Below are 13482 nucleotides of genomic sequence, written 5' to 3' on the forward strand. Positions count from 1 at the left end.
ATGTTACAAGTTTGAGACAAATGTAGGGAACTATTTCATGGCACAACATGGAATTTAGTGTCAGAAGATCTCTATCCTTGCAGGACTATACTTGGAACTACAGTATATATTGGGGAAAGATGATGTATGTGGATATTGTTTCAGTTTATAAAATTTCTGTGTTATGTAGCAAGGCATTTTCAGAAAATAGTTTGACAAAATATGAACATTATAATATTGTATTCCAATAGCAGAGGCAGCCAAATCTTTGGATATTTAGCTTCTGTGAATGGAGCCATGAATGGGAAGATAGATCTTTCTACAAACATGAAAAGGGTGCCAGGTTTGCAAAAAAAGTGAAATCTAAAGAAAAAGTAAATTGAGATTTAAAAAAATACAAAAATGATAGAATAAGTGTCTGTAGCTTTAAGCAACAGATTCCCTCAGTGCTGGTAGGCAACCACAATATTCCAAGGCTTAGAGGAGGGGGCAAAGCTGTTTTCAGCCCTGTTTTGGCTTTTGAGGGAGGAGTCTTGGCACCAGGCTGAGTATGGTTGTCAGCTCCAGTTTGGGAAGATCCTGGAGATTTGGGGGTAGAATTTAAGGAGGGTGGAGTTGGGGGAGAGCAGGGGCCTCACCCAAATATAATATTATGGAATCACTCTCCAAAGCAGTTACTTTCTCTGGGGGAACTGACCTTTGTCATCTGTAGAGCAGTTCTAATTTTGGCAGATGTCCAGGTCCCACCTGGTGGTTAGCAACCTTAGGCCTGGAAACAATCTCTAGGTGACTTGGTGCTAACCAAACAACTTGCATTAGTCAACTAGGCCCAGCTACTTGCTACTGTTCAACAGCAGGCATCTATGAAAGCCAGTGTGGTGTACAGTAGTGTAGCACCGACAGGAGTGTGACGCACTGGGTGCACGCCCCTGTGGGGGTGTGGTGGGGGCGTGGTGTGGTGTGGAGGATGGGGTGTGGCAGGGGAGCAGGGCACACGCATGCCCCGGGTGCAGTTCCCCCTTGCTCCGCCCCTAGTGGTGTAGCAGTTAGAGCCTCAGAGTAGGGGCTGGAAGACCCAGGTTCAAATCCCCATTTTCCTGTGGAAGCTCACTGGGTGGTTTTCGGTCAGTCACAAGTCTTTAGCCTAGAAAGGGGAATAATGTAAGCTGATTTTGTACCACTGTGCAAAAAGGTAGGATATAAATAATACATATAGCTAAAGATAGGAGGCAGATAAATGTTAAGTTAGACTGGATGACAAGGACAGAGGTATGGGGGTTTCCAGGGGGAGGAAAGGAGGAAATTGTGTGGGGAGAGGATAAAGAGGAAAGTATGAGCCACCTCACATGTCCTTGAGGGTTCCCTATAATGCAAGTGTGCCTAAGTCAGTAGCTGGCCAGACAACTGGGCCACAGTTTTCCTAGATAGAAACTACCAGGAGAAAGAGGGGGGAAGCTGAAGACAGATGGAAATAAAGGTAGGTTGACTTTTGGGTGGGAAAGAGATAGGGTTGCCAACCCCAAGTTAGGAAATATCTAGAGACAGGGCAGAGTTTCAGGAGGGGAGGAACCCTAGAGGGGTATAATGACATAGACTTCACCCTCCAAACAGTCATTTCCTCCAGTGGGGCTCGGTCTGACAACTACCAGGTGAGAGCTGGAGATCACCTGGAATTACACTGATCTCCAGATGACAGAGGTCAGTTCCCCTACTGAAAGTGGATGATTTGGATTCTACAGCATTATTTCATTCTAAGGTTGCTTGCCTTTCCAAATCTCACCCTCCCAAGGTGCCACCCCCAAATCTCTAGGAATTTTCCAACCTGGAGCTGGCAGCCCTAGTGGGGAACTGATCTCTATAGCTGAGACATCTGTTGAGATTCCAGGATATTTCCAGGCCCACCTGGAAGTTGGCAACCCTAGAAGGAAACCAGAGAGGCTATGGAGGCTTTCAGGAAAGGGAAAAATGAAATAGTAATAAAGGGGGAAATGAGATTGCAGGTCCTTGCTGGTTCCCTCTTGTTCTTCCCTGTTCAGCACGTTGTGGAACGAAGAGGTTCTTTGCACATGCATGGAATTTTGCTTTTAGGTATGATTTGGCAAAAGATGGAATGTCATTTATATAATAGTTCAGGCATTTCAAGAAAAAAAATATGAATTCAATTTCTCCATGTTAGTAGTTTATAAGAGCGTGCTGAAGAAGAGTTGCTTACTGTCTGACCTACAAAAAGAACAGGATTGTTTAGACAGGATTAGAGGGTCAATGGCCTTTCGCTGTCACCAGCTGAGCTGTATCAGTATTATGCACTAGCTGATTTTACTCCAGAGTGATTACTGTTGAAGAATTTCAAGCATTTTTTATAACGTATAGGGCGACAGGACTAGCAAGGTCCCCTTATATGCAAACACATGTGAGTTATCACGCTGCTAAAAAGCATATAACTTCATATTAATAGAGTATAACTGCAACGCAGAGGGGTCACGGAAGGACTGTGGTTAACATTAATCAGATTTAGGTCCCGTACTTGACTATTACTGGTGAAGGTTAAAACATATTAGCACAAATTGAACATTTTCTCAGCACTTCCTAGTTAAGACTGTAGATCAATAAAGTGTGCACTGCAGATTAAGTGGGCATCATATGATGGAGACTTTTCTTTGAATGCATGTGTGTGTTATGTGCTGTCAAGTCACTTCTGACCCTATGAATTAATGACCTGCAAAACAATATATCATTAACTGCCTTGCTGAGGTCTTGTAAACTGAAGACCGTAGCATACAATTAAATGATCAGACAAAGCCAACCTGGCCGCCAGCAGTTCATAATGAAGCTACTGAGCCACAGATGCTGCTACATACATTGATGGACACCCAAATTTATGGGAATAGCAAAAACAAGACCAAGGATAGTTCTAGGAAATGAATGTGTTGGCTGAATGATTAAATATTGACTTGACAACCAAGCATGGTTTAAAATGACTTAAAAGATAATTAATTGCCCGAAAAGGAGTGGACTACATTTCTTAAAAAGTTATTTGTATTGTTCAATTCAGTGCATATTTAAAGGTGATTTCACTAGAACTGTAACTTTCATTTTAGACAACTTTAATGAGTGTCTAGAAGATCATTCAATTTAAGCTTGTCCATTCTGATTCTGTAGTACGGCCAGTCTTCATAATTCCCTCATGTCAAAATATACACGATAATTCATGTCTGCTTCCTACCACCAGCATTCTGTTTAGCCATTGGTTCAGATATGTCTTGATTATACTGCATGGACACTGAAGGTACATTAGAATGCTTCTTTAATTTCTGTGTTAGAAAAACATGCCTAAACCAACGATATCCCTACCTGGGCCACTCAGAATCCTCACGATGTGTACAGGACATCATCTTTAAGAATTATATTCAAAAACAGTAGGTTATAATTCATTTTATTTTCCCTTTGGGGGATACAAAATGATCAGCCTCATGACCTACCCTAATGTAGCTAATGAAACTGAGATTCATGATGACCTACCTACAAACCTACATAAGATCAATGAATCCCTTTCTGAAAACCAGACTCATCTGATTAACCTAATTTATGAATACATTAAACTAATATAACTAATCCAACTACTCATAGGAAAATAGAAAGGTAATTAATTTTTAAAAGTTCAACCCCCCCAAGATTATAATTTAAAAACAGTTAAGTGATAGAATTCTAGGGGGTGTAAAGTATATTAGTACATCACAGCAAAAACAATAGCCTTGTGGAATATATTCTCCGCATTATGGCAATACCAATGTCTTAGTTGTTTGTTGGTTGTTTTGATTGTTGTTTGCATTTATTGTTATTGATTCATTGTTATTGATCACTATTAATGTGGTGTACAGGGAGAGTGCTGTAATGATAGTTTTTCCTCCTTTGTGGGATATTGTATTTTAAGGCACCAGATTTTTATTGTTATGTTGATGTATTTTATTCCACTGGAATTTGATCATGCTAATGTTAGTCGCTCTTAGCCTGTCGCAATGGGGGAGAGTGAGCTACAAGTCAAACAAACAAACAAATAAATAAATAAAACTGTTTCCCAATTCTGTAATCCTAGTCCATTTGCATTGTTTCTAATCATAGCATAAGAAGAATCCTGCTGGATTAGAATAATGGTCCACCTAGTCCAGCATCCTGTGTCAAACACTGACCAACCAGTTTCCCTGGAGATCCAACAATGGCTCATGGAGGCCAAAACCTTGCCTTGATGTTGCCTTCTGACATTTATATTCAGAGGTTTACTGTCTGTGAATGTGGAGGTTCCCTTTAGTCACCATGGCTAGTAGCCACTTACAGAATGTCTTATTTTTCTGTGTTCTGTTCGTCAGGCATGCTTCCAAACAAAAACTTTGCTACATCTTACTTTCGGGGGATGCCTTATATTTCGCACTTCAGCAAAACCTCTACTACATCTTATTTTCTGGGGATGTCTTATATTCGGGGAAACAGGGTAATAGGTAAGTTTGTCCTTTATTGGTCCAACTTCTGCAGGATGCAAGATTTCAAATTAAACACTAATTTATATCAGATATCTTTATAACCTAGCTGATTAAGAATTATCGTGGCCAGTCCATTAAAAGTATCCCTAGTTACTTGATGTAGTAGGGATGATATTGTGTTAAAATCAGGTTAACAGATAACCGTCCATTTCTTAGGCCCTTTCCGCACAGGCCTCTGAAGCCCTCTCCCCATACGGCAAAGAATTCTGCCGGCAGTAGGGGTGGAGGCAGGTTTACGCGCATAGCGTCGCGGCTGACCCCAACGAAAAGGCCGGCGCGGGAGAAGCCGCCCTCTTCCCTGTCCCTGAAACCGCTTACTTGCCTTGTCCCGTTTATTAGCAGCCTGCTGTCTTCCTGGCCAAGCCCATGCGCTGCCCTCCGACCTCCAGGGGTCCGGGAGGACAGCGATGGTTAGGAAGACAGTGGCGGCATAACTGGGACAACAACGAATCGAAGGAAGAGAGAAAACAAGCGATGTTCGGTTGCCGTTAAGCGCAGCATACGCCAGAGGTTTCACGCTGTTTCCTCAAAAACACCCCTTTAAAGGGGTGTTTTGAGAGCGATAGCACTAACCTTACAGCCCTGAGGGAGGGCGAATTAGACGGCGCTGCTGCGTTTCAGCAGCGCCGCCTGTGCGAACGGCGGCCTGGGGGCGGCGTTTTTACCGTCCCCAGGCCGCCGTTTTTGGCCCGTGCGGAAACGGCCTTAGTTTTTGTGTAACAATTAGTGAAAGATGTCTGGTAAGTTCCTTTTGAACTTACTTCACATGCTGAAAACTGAACTGAAAAAGAAACATTTGAATAGTTGAAATTCCAGGCTCCTGAATCTTAGTTGGCTAAGAAGTAATGCCACAGGCCTCAAGAACTATCTGGTGTTTGCTTCTGGAAAATAGATGCAGTTTTGAAGACTAGCACTGTGAGTGTCTGCCTGGGTGCTAAGTGCTTGCCTGCTTTCTCCAGGCTCAGCTTGTATACATTCAGACAAAGATATTACAGCAACACAAGGAACACAAGGAAACAAATCTGATGAAAGGCTGCAAATTCCTACCACTTTGGAGACAGTATTTTTCATATATTTTTAAATTCTGTGTAATTAAAGGTAACATGAATAACATTTTGGTATTTAAGTTACAATTTCAGTATCTTTATCATTTAGATGACTTCATTTAAAAATAAGGTGCCATTGTTATGAAGGAAAAATAAACCCTGAAACTTCCATAAATCCAAATTGTAGTTCCTACTGCCATCTAGTGACTGACATGTCTTCAGCTATACAAACTTGTGTATATATGTGGGAGGGAACTCTCCAACAGATGGGAGGGAACTCTTCAACAGCACCATCAACCTAAACCTGGATTTGTCCACATATCAGATTCCCTTTCCAGACATCACTAACTTTGTGATGAATACATAGATGACACTTTGTCTTAGAAATCAGACAACTTTCCTACATGGTTCCAGTTACCGCTCAGAGCATGCCACAAAATCAATTGCTTGCTACCATGTTCTAAAAAATAGGTATAATTTGTTCCAGTGTTTTGGATAGAGACTAGATTTATTGGAAGCAGTGTTAATACCCCACCTAGGGAAGTGCAGAAACAGACTGAGAGAACAATAGATAGCCAGGAATTGCCTACTTGAAGATGGGTCAGAAGAGAAAGCAACAGAACAGCACTCATTCTTCACGTGCAGCTATCAGGCAGTCTCTTCAGCGCATTATTATCAAAGATTTACAGCCTATTGAAGATTTATCCTCCCTTTTTGTGTACCTTAGATCAGTGGTGGGATCCAAAAATTTTAGTAACAGGTTCCCATGGTGGTGAGATTCAAACAGTGGCGTAGCGCCAATGGGGCTGGGCGGGGTACGACAGGGGTGTGGCCGGGCATTCCGGGGGCGTGGCATTAATAATTTCTCTGTTAATGTAAAAAACTTACTGTAAAAAAAAGTTCCTAATTTCCAGCTGGTATCTTTCTGTCCATAATTTAAACTCATTATAGCAAGTCCTATCGTCTACTGCCAACAGAAACAACTACTTCTCCTCTAATTGACTGCCTGTCAAATACTTAATACTTTCAAATACTTAGTTTTGTTTCTAGAAATCAAAAGGAGGATACTTTCCTTAAACAAGGAACTTTACCATATTTCTAAATCATGCTTTCAAAACAGCCCAACAGGGAGAATTATCCCGTTTTCTACCTTCGCTAACCAGCCACATAGGAAACAACAGGACTTTATGATTTTTGGACCTAATGGAATTTCTAACGGAAAAGCAGACCCAATTAGTAACCCCCTCTCGGCACACACAAATAATTAGTAACCCACTCTCGGGAACTGGTGAGAACCTGCTGGATCCCACCTCTGCCTTGATGATCTGTCCTTCCTTATAGACAGCTATTAACCACTATTAAACAATTACTCGGTAGCAAAAACGCAGAGATTTTTAAAAAGTCTAAAAAGTTGCCCTGAAAACAAACCCTCAAATCTATTCAGCCACAATCACAGGCTCAGATGCGTTATCATTACGGGCTCTTTCACAGGCAAGTCTTGTTAATGTGATATCCTTCTTAAGAATGCATGACATGCAAGCAATGTCTGTCATTGACATAGGCGAGACTGTTGTTGTTGCCTCACCACCATAGCAGAAGAATAGATACAAATCCAGACATTAAAATGGTAGCAGTGGAGAGGGGAAGATTTCAGTTTCCTTTTTAGACTTGGAAAATGTCAGCAAAGATTTTGAAAGGAAAAAAACTACTCTGAAGCTCCTGAGTTGGAGACAGTATGCAGGCTGACACTATTAGGATCAGACTGTCGCATAGCAACAGAAAATGGCACCCATTACCCACGGCAAGAACTAACATTGTAGCCCCCCCCCCCAACATCAGACACATATTTTTGTGATAACTGCATCAAAACAGACCCACCAAGGAAATCCAGGGCCTCTATGCAGAGATAAGCAATGGCAAACCCCCTCTGTATGTCTTTTGCCTTGAAAACCCTGCAGGGGTTGCCACAAATTGGCTGCGTCTTGAAGGTACTTTCCACCACTACCAGAATTTGTGCTGACCAGCATTTTGTCCCAGCTGTGACCTGCCTCTCTGGATTCCAGTAGGGCATGGGGGGGCGGGGAACGGGGGGACATGTTGATATATCTGTGTGGAATATGCGTGGTGTGTGCTTTTGTGTGATGTGGGCTGCATGGTCTCTGGTAAGTGTGTGGTGTTCAATAGGGCTACCAGTTCTGACTTGGGAAACTTTGGGGGCAGAGCCTGAGATAGCAGAATTTGGGGAGGGGAGCTCAGTGGTGATGTGATGCCATTGTATCCATCCTCCAAAGAAATGAGCTCTGTAGTCTGGAGATCAGTTGTAATCTGGGAGAACTCCTGGCCCCACCTTTATACCTCTGTGGAGTGTATGTCCGGGGATGTGGGGGGATACCATGGGGGGTTGTTATTATGTTCTATAGTCTCCTGATAACAGACTCGGAAACTTAATTGATTTGTTGATGTGGAGTTCAAACAGGTTGCACTTCAGGAATCCATTGCCAAGTCTAAAACTTTTGTACCAACCAAGCTGTCCTGATAAGGGCTCCCAGACTCCCCCTTTCTGGGCCCTGTTACTAAGCAATAGAATCACCACTACTCTCCCTCCCTCTCTCACAAGCTTGCTCTTGTTTCCAAGGCCATGCTTCTAGATAAGGGACCAAGTACACCCAGTCCGGGAAAGGTGTTTCTTTAATCCCTCATATTCCTGAATAGCAACATTCTAAAATCAGCTCTAACCCCAGCTACAAGCAGGAACAATCAGGTGCCACAGTCTCCTGACCTTCCCTGGAGATATGGCAAGACCAACTAGTATAGAAGCAGGTCTTGACAGTTGTGTTGTATATGCACAATATGTGTGTGGGGAGGTAAGAGTGCATGGTGTATGTGTGCATTTTCCCCTGAGTTCCACCCCAGCACCACAAATTGGAAGGGGGACAGGGAGCCTCCCCCTCCCCAACTCCCCAAAGACCTTGCGGCTCTTAGGCTGGCTGACCCGGTGGCGGCTCCTCTGGGCCCTCCTGTTGCTGTTTGGCAGGCATTTTTACCATCAGCCCCCTCTACCTTTTCAGGCAGCAGAAGCCTGAGCAGAGGAGTTGAACCCACTATTCCTGGTCCAAGTCTCTGGAGCAGCAGAAAACAATCCCTCACCAACATAACATCCCTTCAAATATCTAAACATGGCTATCATGTCATCTCAATCTTCTCTTCCCCAAACTAAACATACCCAGCTCCCTAAGTCTCTCCTGAAAGGGCATGGATTCCAGACCTTTTACCATTTTGGTTGCCCTTCTCTGGACTGCATCATCTCTTCACTTTTGTTTTGCACAGTAGTCTAACTTTTGGATTGCTGGGTCTCCTAGCCTCATATTGTAGCTCCTCACTCTAGCCTCTGATCCTCCTTCTGTCATGCGTATGAGGAAATGGTCTTTAGCCAGTAAAAGTCTATGTCACAATAAATGTGTTAGACTTTAATATGCCACAATGATCTCTATCAGGGTTTTTTTGTGCAGTGGAAGACTATCATGAGTACCCTTCTGAAACACTGTAGAAGACTTGCAGTGCCATCATAAGGAGAGTTACACCCATCAAAACCCATTCATTTCAGTTGGCTTATACTGGAGAAACTGCATAGGATTGCATTGTTAGTATGGGCTTGAGTGTAGTAAAGATGCACAGAATGCCTTTTATTGCAGCTGTAACAGATGCAATGGTTGGAGTGTTATAAGCATTTGGAGACCACGTATATCTTTTTGCTCGGCTATAATAATTACCAGGTGACCTTGGGGCATTCTTTCTCAGCCTCACCTACCTACCTCATAGAGAAATCGTGAAGATAAAGCAGCAGAAGAAAGAACTATGTATACTGCCCTGACCTCCTTGGAGGAAGACATGTACTTAATTAACATGCACTGGTTTCTTAAGCAGGATTCACCAGGCTTTTGGAGAGCCAGCAAACATGACGTTGGAGAACCAAACCTTAACAAGTTCCTAGAGCAACATGACATCATATCCAGTCTTCCTGCATGAGACTCTAGTACTACCTTACATAGCCACTCTCCAGGATTTGTAGTGATGCATGCAATACTAGCAACCTCTCCCCATGTCCTACCCCAAAGCTGCTGCTGTTTGTCAGACAACCCTATCAAATCATGTCTCATATTTGGCCATTCAACTGTGTATGCCCTGATCAAAGGTGGTGTCACCTGGAGAATAGGGAGCATATCCTGGGTCCTCTCCTTAGTCAAACCCCAGACCCAGAGTGGTGATAGCCAATTAAGACCTTTCCAGGGCTGAAGGGGGAAGGTGTGGCGGGGGCGGGAACTGGAATAGAAGGGAATCCACGTGCACTATAAATTTCCGCAAGACCCCTCACTTTTCTGTGATGCCATATACTGCTACAGCCTGGTGAGCAATAGGCCTCCCTCCAGTGGTGGGATTCAAATAATTTAACAACCAGTTCTGCTGAACTGATGTGAACCTGCTGAATCCCACCACTGCCTCCCTCCCTTTTTTCCCATTCAGAGTGGAAGCCTTCCATGTGGGCTTAGTCTGAGGGGTGCGTGACTCATCTTCTGTTCGTAACAGTGCTCTGAAGAGGAGACAAGATGAGGAGATGAAGTAAATGCTGCCTATTACATTTGGACCTTTTATTAAAGCTGCTGCTGCCACCATCTTTTTGGGATGTGGCCAAGGTGGCAGATGGTCACTACCTGGACTATCACTATCCCCTGCCCCTCGCCCCTAGCATTTAGGCAAGCCGGAGGTGGCAGAGGCTTTGACTCTGGCCAAGAAGAAAGCAGACCTGCTTTCACTCCTAGGCCTCATCCAAAACATGCCATTGGCTTATTATTAGTCTTAACTTCACTCATTTCTTGCTCACATTGCAGTTTGATCAAGATCTGTTCACTCATGTTGCTTTCAGTGGTTTCCCATGCTGATCTGGTCTGTTCCCACTTCACTTGATTAGCTTAGCTCATCATATTCTCTGGGCCCATTTGATTTTCTTAAATATTTGATTTTCCGTAAAATGCAACAGTGTGAATAAAAACCTCTGATTCTGTTAAACTTTGTAATGTGGAAAAACATCTCACTGTTTGAATTGCATACAAATCATCTGAACTCATCAACAAATTATATTGCAACTCTACAGCAGCCCCTTGCCAACCTTGCTGAAATTGTGAATGCATTTGGAATTTTCATCTCTTCAAAATGGATGCCATGAGAATGCAGGCAATCACAAAATGTTGGCAGTTTCCACAAACTACTGAAAGGTTCCAAGTACAGTGATGGAGGCAGCCTTTTCTGAATGGGCACTCTGTAAATGCAAAGACAGAACTCTGTGGGCTTTACCAAAATGCCTTCTGCACTGAGTAGGTGGAAAAAAAGCTGGGAGAGGCTGTTTGCTTAAGAAAAGAGATGCCCTTTGGCTTGTTTCTGAAGGAAAGGGAGGGTTTGTTGTTCCCTGCATAGCCTGAGGGAGAGGCAGCTCAGCCCAGAGGCATAAAAAACTATGTGTCTATGACCAAGTTTAGGGCCACATGCCTGGGATGAGCTCAGTGCTTTGCGAGTCTGTCCGCTAGTATATCCTGTTCAGATTTGTGAATTCATCTACCATTTCCTGGACAGAACTAGGTAGGCACTAGGACCAATGTGGAGAATTCTAGAACAAAGACGGTCCAGGAAATAATGGATGAATTCACAAATCTTCTGTCACATTTATCCTGAACAGGATTTTTTAGCTTAATAGGAGGTGACTAAGAGCTTCCTGTTCTGTCTGTTCTGTTCAAGATCCTTCGATTTATCCCCAAACACTGAAGCAGCAAGTTGATACCAGGATACCCCAAAGATTAATTTGTCTAATTTATATATTTCCCTCCTTTCATTTAACTTGGGATAGTGCAAACAGAGTGATGCCATTTTTTCTTCACAACATCCCTCTAAGGTAGGTTAGTCTGAGGAATGCGATTGGCTCAAAGTCACCTAGTGAGCAGCAGCGTGAAGCTGCCTTATACCCTGGTCCATCAAGGTTAATTTTGTCTTCTCAGACTGGCAGTAACTGTCCAGAGTCTCAGACAGAAGTCTTCCACATTGCCTCTTATTTGATTGTTTTAACCAGAAAAACTCGGGATTGACTGAGACATGGTGATTCCTCTGTTTGAACTGAGGACTCTATCCCAAATCAAGCACCACACTGGCTCTAACAGTAACAACCATAACTGGAGAGATCTGGAACCTTTTTATTAGCTCTGGGCTGTAGCTTGAAAGAAACACTTTGTCAATGAGACCGTGCAGAGGAGTGGCAAATCTGACAGATGAGGATGCCTCTGCCAGAACCTCCGAAGATCTAAGCTGGTACATGCGTTCATATAGGGAGAGCTGGCTGAAGATGAAACGTGGGTAGAGGGGCAGGATCTTTCTTTGGCCCCTTCCGCACACGCAAAATAATGCGTTTTCAAACCACTTTCACAACTGTTTGTAAATGGATTTTGCTATTCCGCACAGCTTCAAAGAGCACCGAAAGCAGTTTGAAAGTGCATTATTCTGCATGTCTGGAATGAGCCTTTGTTTTTTTGTTTCTCTTCCTGTGGGCCTCACACGGAATAACAAATCTGCTTTATAGGGGTGCTTCTTTTGCCATCTATGCTCTACGTTTGTGTGCCGCGTCTCTCTGTGTGTGTGTCTGTGTGTCTGTGTCTGTGTAAACGAAGCAAATATTACAAAGATCTTGTAAGGCCCCTATGGTCTGTCTTCCAAAGAAAGCCAAATGCAGAGAAGTGCTGCTTCTCACTGCACGTGAAAATCTCTCACTACATGTAAAAACGGGCTGCACATTAGAGCACTGTGGTTCACTCCACCTTCACTTAGGGCATAATTGTCCTTCTCAGACACTGTTTCTTAACAACCCAATTCCAAGAACACTTTTTTGGGAGCAAACCCCATTGAATAGACTAAAGTAGAATTCTAAGTTGATCGGCTTAAAATTGCTTTCTGAGTCTTTCAATTGGTGGGTGTTTCCACTGTGGGGGATCTATAATTACTGGTACCCTATTTGCTGAAAGGATATGTTTAAAATGTTAATAAATTGATTATATATTTTATAAAGGTAACCCTCTATTATACATTCCAACCCTCAAAGAAAAAAATTTACAGTACAGTCCTTTATAGATTTAATCCAGTCTGAAACTACTGAAATTGCAAGTTGTAGACTGGTATGACTTCATAGGATAATCTTAAATGCGTGATTGTGCTGTGTGCAGTACTTACTGTTTAAGCATTCACATGTCAAGTTAAAAGAAATCAGTTCTTAAAATTATTAAATGTAATTTGAAATAAAAATTTTAAAAATCCCTTGTCATGATTCTTGGGCCAAGTTAATTATTTTAACAATATGATTCATTCACTGTTAACAAGAAACATATATATTCACATATGAACTTGTGATGAATTACACATTTCAAAGGCTAGTGCAAACTGGTATTGAAAAAAACACACACAATGTGAATATTGTGTGGCAAGGAATACTAAATACCACAGAGAAGAGGAAGAAGGTATGGTCCAACAAAAGGCTTCTGAGTCAGTTGTAGCCATCTTCCTGAGTATTTGCACATGATCATAGCATTAGTTTTTAATATGCCACAAAATTCATTTTTCGCTTTGCTGGAACAGTACTATAAGTGTGTGACAATTCTTGGGCAATGTTGGGTTCAAGCTGCTCTGCCTGTGAGGATCTGATAAGTGTGACTAATAAAAGGACAGGATATACAGCGTTATTTATTGGATGTATTATACTGTATTTCATTGTTCTCTAATAGTGTAATTCAACTTTTTGAATTATTTATTATTGTATCAGCCTTTGTTGGATTGGGGTGCTGTGTGGTTTCCGGGCTGTATGGCCGTGTTCTAGCAGCATTCTCTCCTGACGT

The sequence above is a fragment of the Sphaerodactylus townsendi genome, linkage group LG05 (assembly GCF_021028975.2).
Source record: "Sphaerodactylus townsendi isolate TG3544 linkage group LG05, MPM_Stown_v2.3, whole genome shotgun sequence".
NCBI classification, from domain to species: domain Eukaryota; kingdom Metazoa; phylum Chordata; class Lepidosauria; order Squamata; family Sphaerodactylidae; genus Sphaerodactylus; species Sphaerodactylus townsendi.